The sequence below is a fragment of the Suncus etruscus genome, chromosome 16 (genome assembly GCF_024139225.1).
Source record: "Suncus etruscus isolate mSunEtr1 chromosome 16, mSunEtr1.pri.cur, whole genome shotgun sequence".
In the NCBI taxonomy this organism is placed as follows: domain Eukaryota; kingdom Metazoa; phylum Chordata; class Mammalia; order Eulipotyphla; family Soricidae; genus Suncus; species Suncus etruscus.
In genome coordinates, this window is record NC_064863.1 from 47,665,792 (window position 1) to 47,672,879 (window position 7,088).

Genomic DNA, 7,088 nt, shown 5'->3' on the forward strand with positions numbered 1-7,088 from the left:
AGTTTTATCAGCTTGGCTTGCATCTACTGTGAATAGTTGTGAAGCTGGGCTGGTGTTTGTTGTTATGTAATCTTTTTTTTTTTTTTTGGGTTTTGGGCCACACCCGGTGGTGCTCAGGAATTACTCCTGGCTGTCTGCTCAGAAATAGCTCCTGGTAGGCGCGGGGAACAATATGGGACACCGGGATTCGAACCAACCACCTTTGGTCCTGGATCAGCTGCTTGCAAGGCAAACGCCGCTGTGCTATCTCTCCAGGCTCATATTGTTATGTAATCTTTATGGAGTGAATTCTTTAGAGAGGGAGGTTAGGATCCAACTGTTTCAGCACCATTCACTGAAAAGACCATTTCCCTGCATTGAATTACCTTGGCATTCTGGTCAAAATTCACTTGACCATACATGCTAAACTTTATTTCTGACTCTCAATTTTATTTCATTCTTTCTTTGTTACTTTATGTGCCAGAACCTCTCTCTTAGGCTATGATTACTGGATTGTTGCAGCAAGTTTTAAAATCAGGAAATGTGAGTCTTCCAACTTCATTCTGTTTCAGCATGTGATGTTTTGACACCCATTATATCTCTGAAGATCAAAGCTGAAAATCTAGGTAAAAATAGTTAAATAGACAAGTTTGGATAATCTATTTCTTCTTCTGTATCATCTCTCCATTAAAAAAAGTTCCCTATGTTGGAGCATAGCCTCTTTCTGTGTTGTTCACGGAGCTCTTGATCGAAAGCTACTCCCTGGGGAAGAACATACTAAACCTTTTCTCATTTATGTCTAAGTGACTCTAAAAGCTTAAAGTCGTTACTGTTCTAGGTAAACTTTGCTTTAAGGAAAAGGGGGAACAAAAATGTTTTACATCTGAAAGATGATCCACTAATGGAGACAGTCCCTTTCTCTGAAGGCAGGGAAGACTTTGTCATGTGAAGAATTTTTCATAGATCTTCTCCGGATGATGTCATGCAAGATGACATCATCTGGGATGATGTCAGAGATGGACCTTTCTGTTTCTGTCCAAGGCTGGCTTTGTTCCCCTTTCCCCCATGGATTCTCTCCACCCCAAATGAGGTTAAGTCTAAAATCCACTTGATTTGTGAGCGTGGGGAAACAAATATTTCAGAACCTCAATTTTCTCTTATGGAATACAGAAACAATCATGCACATTTTGAAATGTCTAGCATTTTTTTTTTTCTGTTCAGAACTTGACAAATACAACCTGGAAACAAATGCCTTTGTTATTCTCCGGTAACTTTTTTGAGGATAGAATCATTATTATTTTTTTAAATTCAAGGTAGTTCTTCCTTACAACACCCTCAGGATGGAGTGGATCTGGAAATCTCCATTCAGGAAGGCTCTGTTTTATAGAGAACTGGGTCTATGAAAATGGACTGGAGGTAATTTACTTCTTCCTCGGTCACCCAAAACTCCTGGGTCTGCCAGGACTTGTTCAGTCACTTTCAATTTGGAGCCAGAATTTGCACTTGATCCTGCCCAATGTTACACATAGCTTAAAAAAAGAAAGAAAAAACAACCTTCCAAATTATTTTCTAGGATTATTCTGAGCCTGAGAACATTCCTGAGATGGCAACTTTCTAGCCCTATGACCAAGGCAGAGAAACCAGACTTTTTTTTGTTTGTTTGTTTTTGTTTTTGGGTCACACCGGGCAACGCTCAGGGGTTACTCCTGGCTCAGAAATTGCCCCTGGCAGGCACGGGACCATATGGGATGCCGGGATTCGAACCACCGTCCTTCTGCATGGAAGGCAAACGCCTTACCTCCATGCTATCTCGCCGGTCCCGAGAAACCAGACTTGAATCCCAACTTCCTCTCACTTCACAGAGCAAAGGATATTCTAAAAATGCTCTTGGATTCCCAGACTTGCACCCTCATCACCCAGGACTCCAGACCCCAGTCTGCTCTTTGCTGACATACCGCTGATTAAAAAAAAACACAATTCATTTGTCTTAAGGAAGTTTATATTTCTAGAAACTTACTACGATTTTAAAATGAAAACCCAGAGCCAATAACCAAAACTTCCTATAGGTCTTCTCTCCCCCAAATAGCTGCTCATTTTCTTATTTTTTAAGAATTAGTTAGTATTTACTTTTTCCTTTTTTTAAACAAATAATCTCAATTACTTAAATATTTTGCTTGTTTTTATTTTTTAATTTTTTTCCTGATAAAGATATTTATTTTTATTTTTTGAACCAGTAAGCCCCAGGGTTGCTTAGTCTGAAAACCGTCCAGCCAAGAACAGGCTTCCATAATACTCTCAGATGCAGTAGATGGCAGCATTGTGCAGCCGATGCCTCCACTCCCCCTACCCGGACGCCTTGCTTTTCACTCCCCTCCTCTCAGACTCCAGGTACCTGCGGTGCCTCACCATCTGCAGATGGTCTGCGCCTGGCGGGTCACAACAGGTCTGAATCCACAGCGTGGGGCTGACTCCGACTCGGTGTTTCTGTAGCTGCCGGTATAATTGCTTTGGCTAATTGGCCCAGTTCGTTTGCGTTTGCATTTCCCCCATCAAGGTGAAGTGCAAGAAGATTGATAAATTCTCCATGCAAATACTTTCCTTCCCCAGCACAAGCTTTTGCGTCTTGAGCATATTTATCCTTAGACATCATGATGTCTGCCTGCAGTTCTCTGTCCCGGGTGGCTGGTTTTTGCTCCAAATTTCTCTTGAACCCTGGCTCTGCATGCCGCCTCGATGCCGGCTTTGGCCACTAGGGGGCACCGTCGTCACGTGCTTCTCAATAGCTGAACCGGGTCTGCTAGGGCTGGGCCTCCTAGGTGGCCCTTGTCCTAGGCATGACCTTGGGACATTGGATGATGGACTCGTGGCTGGGGACTTCTTACGGATCATGAGACCCTACAGGGTGTTCTGGTCTCCACACTCTCAGAAACCTTATTGCACCCATTTTCCCCCTTGCTTTTGTTTCCCCAATTCCTTGAAAAGAATGGGCTTTTTTTTTTTCTCCACCAGCTTTTAAAGCTCTTCAAGGGAAAAATAAAATTTCATTTATTTACTCATTTTGGAAAAATAAATCTCCATGACACCAAGTTCCCTCTGCTGTCCACTTCAATCTCTCAGTCCACCTTGCCTTTCTTCAAGCTGCTGATAGACTGATTTCTAGAGCCGGTCTGAAGTGTACAATCCTTTCTCTTCGCTTTCCAGAAGCTCATCCCTTTCTCATTGGATCTGAGCAGATTCCGTTTCCCAGATGGTGGACGCTCACTGCTTTGCCTGTGCGATTCATTTTTCATGAACTTTGCTTCCTTTGTTAATATCTGCACATGTCTGTGTCCTGCATTCTGCCTTCAGTCCTCTTCTCAGGTTCCCTCCATTCGTGCAGAAAATGTGTACCCCTTCTACTACCTGTCTGAATGGAGTCATAGTCAGCCTAAAGGTTTTTTTTTTTTTTTTTTTTTTGGACCACATTAAGCTGTGTTCAGGGCTGACTCTGACAGTGTGCTCAGGGATCACACCTGGCAGGGTTTGGGAGACCATATGGAGACCATAGAGATCGAACGTGGGTTGATTATGTACAAGGCAAGCACCCTACCAGTACTATCTTTCCAGCCCCATGAGATTGACACTTTTATCTTCAATCTGAATTTCTCTTTTGAAGTATTTATTCATGTCCTCATGTTGTTAGTACTAACAGAGGTGGCCTGGAAGTCTTTGCTGAGGAAATTGGTTGTAGATGATCCCTTTGAAGTCATTGAGAAGAACATGCTCCAGGCTTCGAGCATTCTGCTGGATTTCAGCAGGTTGGTCAGCCACAACTGCATAAGTCTAATATTTTCTGCAAGCTTTCCAACAGACACAGAAACAGAAAGCTTTTGTTAATTGCATGCCTTTTTTGTTTGTTTGTTTGTTTGGGCAATACTGATGTTCCTCAGGGAGTACCCCCACCAGGGCTTGTTCGCTCTCCATGGTGCTGGCAAGCCATGTAGTTTTGAGGATTGAACCCATTTCCCCAGGGCGTGCATTCCAATCATTGAGCCATCTCTCCACCCCTTGAATATCTATCTTTTTTTTTTTTTTTTTTTTTTTTTGCTTTTGGGGCCACACCCGGTAATGCTCAGGAGTTACTCCTGGCTATGCGCTCAGAAGTTGCTCCTGGCTTGGGAGACCATATGGGACGCCGGGGATCGAACCGAGGTCCGTCCAAGGCTAGCGCAGGCAAGGCAGGCACCTTACCTCTAGCGCCACCGCCTGGCCCCGAGCCATCTCTCCACCCCTTGAATATCTATCTTAAGCTGATAATTCAATTATTTCTGGGGAAATAGGTTAGTAAGCTTTGGTCCTTGCTCTGGAGCCCACAATCCTTCTAGGGAACACAAACTCCTAAACATACAATGGTAGTGTTAATGTAGAATAGGAACATAGTAAAGAATGTAAAATAATTTAAAAGAAGAGATAAGGGGATTTCAAAGAGAAGGAAAACTTTGAAAGAGACCTTATACCATTAGTAGAAGTTCACAAGAATGGAGATGTGTGTGTTCAAGGGCTGAAAAAGGGCCGACAGATATGTGAAAACCCAGTGAATGAGAAGGTTGGTAACACTGCAAAGTGTGAGTGTGAGAGTGTGTGAATGCATGTATGGTTATACATGCAAATGTAAACACACATGCATGTGTTAGTGGTATCAGATAACAAAAATGGTAGGTGCGGATGATATGTGAAAGACCTTGAAGGTCAAGATTAGGAGCTTGAGTCTCATCCTAGCACACTATGGCATCACTGAGGGGTTTAATCAGAGGGTCTTTAATCAGAGATGCCATGAGACTGCCCCTGAGATTTAGTAGAGGAGACTAGCAGGAAAAGGTAGTCACAGTGGTATCCACATACTCCAGCACCATCTGAGGCTCAAAAAAGAATGTGGGCTATCAAGAGAATAGTAGAGTAGAGCCTTACACTCAAGACTGCTCCCAGCCACAAAGATGGTACGTGTTCCACTGCTGTGCCATGGGTGTTACCCTCATTTGTTTGTTCACTCGCCAGACACATATCAACTTATTATGATGGTTAAGAAGTAGAATTTATTGTGGTAAGGTATGATGAGGTGATAAGGACTGGGGTGAGGAGCAGGGACTCAGGGGGACAGCTCCAAGGCTCCCAGGATGCAGTATCTGCCATGTGTCCAGAAGCCCATGATTCTGGATGTATTGAACCCATAACTATCTAGGATGAGCCATTTTTCAGCCATCATGTCTTCAAAGTCATCCACATTTAACCTTTGTAAGGCCCTATTTTTGGGGCTGTGGATCTTCCGAAGATTGGGGAACTTGAATTTGGTCTGGTACAATGCCTCAAATCATATGCTTTTGTTCTATTTGGAGCATGATATTGGGGCCAACATGAGAGCAGATAGGAATATCCACAACAGAGCAGCTTCCCCAGCCTGTTTCTGTGACCTGCCACCTACCCTGATCCTTCCTGCTGTCCTGTACCCCATCTCAATCTATGAGTGTGCAGAGAGAGGGACCCTCCAGTTTTTCCCAACAACCTTACTCTTCACAAATCACACAGACACTTGAAGACATTTCAACTTATATCATGTATTTCAGGCAGATTGGGCCTAACACTTCTTTTTTCTTAAAATATACAGCTCAAAATTTAGTTGAACAAACTAATAAATTAATTTGCAATATTTTTTCATACTTAGATAACCTTGCTTGCTTAAAAAATAACCTCTAAAGTAGATTAGCTACCTTTTATACAATCAGTTTAATAGATCACTTTCTTAAACACCCTGAAACTCCAGCATTCCAACTCATCAAATGCAAAGAACAATGGGAAAACTAAAGAAGACACCTGCAGTTGGGTATATGGAAAAATATCCTGGCAAATTTTTAAGTTTACCAAAATTTCTGAGCCTTATAGATGAGGAATTAAAATCAACACTTAATGTTTTAACAACAGAAATCATGGAGTCACTAGCCTGAGAAATTAAGCAATCGGTAGATGAACAATTCAACCAACACAAAGAAGAACTCTTTCAGAAGAGAGAATCCGTTCAAATGGAACTGAAGTAACTAAAATATGTTAGCAAGCCATAATAGTAGAATTACACAGGTGGAGAATCACATAGACGAACTTGAAGACAAGCCAGCATTGATAAATGAATAAAAAAAAGGAATATCCACAGCAAAGAACTGTTTCCAACGTCCTCAGAGCAGCTCATACAAGCCACAGTCTGCCATACTTACTGAGTTTGTAGTTGGAAGCCATTAGACAGCAGGCCCCAAGGAACAAAGATCACAATGGGCTTATTGGCTGCACCATATTCTCTTGTTTATTTAGGACATATTCATTGACTGGTAATTTGAGCCATGTATAGTACTGGGTTCTGGGGATACCATGAGGAGAGGGCCTTGCAAATGTTCTCACTTGAATCCACCATTGGGAAGTCTTGAGTAAAGGATGTAACTATGATTGGGCGATTTGTTCATGAGTATGACTTTTTCCCTTGCAGGGAGAAGATTGCTCTATGAATGACTCATAGAGAATTATCCTTCTTTTGGTGTGGGTTGAGGGCTGACAGGAAGGTAGTAAGGAGAAGAGCAGGATGTGACCCTGTCTGTGATCCTGTGTTAGAACACATATTATGTTTGAGGAACTGGAAGCCCCAGTGTGAGATGAGCAAGAGAAATACCAGGGGTCCTGGTTTAGTCCAGGACAAGCTGCAGATAAAATATTTGAGGAGAAGAGATCTATTCTTCAGGAAAGACACTCCACTTGGGGAAAAGTAGAAATTTAGACTTGCAGTGTCTGGATCCAAGACCACCTCACAGGTCTAAACCAAACACTCGGGAGTTTGGGATATATTGAGTTCTATAGTTAGGAGATAAAAAATTTAGTTGACTTTAATAGGTTTATGTGCAAGAATGCTTATCACTACCTGTTTAGATAATGAAGAATGGGAAAGAACAAAAAAATGGGATAGCCAATGAACTACAAGGAAATTACTTCATATTAGTTATAGAAAACATTGGTTTCAAATGCTTGTTTCATTGGTTACTAGTCATGTCTATCATTAGACAAGTTACTCTGTGCCTCAGTTCTTTTTTTTTTTA

The 7,088-nt window shown here is 42.0% G+C and overlaps 1 pseudogene; it reads right to left on the reverse strand.

The window, feature by feature from the left end:
* Positions 1–6,165: 6,165 nt before the first annotated feature.
* LOC126033250 (uncharacterized) lies at positions 6,166–6,294 on the reverse strand (annotated as a pseudogene).
* Between the last annotated feature and the right edge of the window lie 794 nt (positions 6,295–7,088).